Here is a 781-nt window from a genome sequence, read left to right on the forward strand (position 1 = left end):
TTGCATAGTGACTCTTCTTTATATTTATAATCTTTGCATTTAAATGTTTAAGCATAATGCATAGTAGTTTTTTAAACTTTGTAATTCCTTGAATCGTTTTAAAACATTGATTTTTTTCTTCATTATTGTTTAGTGGATTTAGTTAGCTAATTCTATGTACTTTGTAATTAAAAACCACATAAATTAAGTTTCAGCCAGTATTTAAAATTTATATTTAATAACAAATACAATATAAGTTACATGTAGATGAGCAGATAGGTAGGTAGATGAAAAGTTGATGGTATATGTAAGAGAGGGTCTCCAGGTCTATCTGAGCTGAGGTCTGAATAAACTTTTAAAGAACCCAGATAGTGGCTACCAGCAACTTCTTACAACCATCACTCTCTTCAGATACTGTGGACTAGAATAACAATGTGAATATTTGGCATGTCTGAGAAAACAAAATGAGCATATATATTTATTTATACAACCAATTCACAGAGCCCATAAGAATGAACAAGTTTTAGCTGGGCGGGGGTGGTCCACACCTCTAATCCCAGTACACGCAGGAGGCAGAGGCAGGCAGATCTCTGTGAGTTCAAGGCTAACCTGGTCTACAAGAGCTAGGTTCCAGGACAGGTTCCAAAGCTTAAAAAGCCAAAAAGAAAGAAAGAGAGAGAGAGAGAGAGAGAGAGAGAGAGAGAGAGAGAGAGGAGAGAGACAGAAAGACAGAAAGACAGACAGACAGACAGACAGAAAGAAAGAAAGAAAGAAAGAAAGAAAGAAAGAAAGAAAGAAAGAA

This window comes from Microtus ochrogaster, chromosome 2 (assembly GCF_000317375.1).
Source record: "Microtus ochrogaster isolate Prairie Vole_2 chromosome 2, MicOch1.0, whole genome shotgun sequence".
Lineage (NCBI taxonomy): Eukaryota > Metazoa > Chordata > Mammalia > Rodentia > Cricetidae > Microtus > Microtus ochrogaster.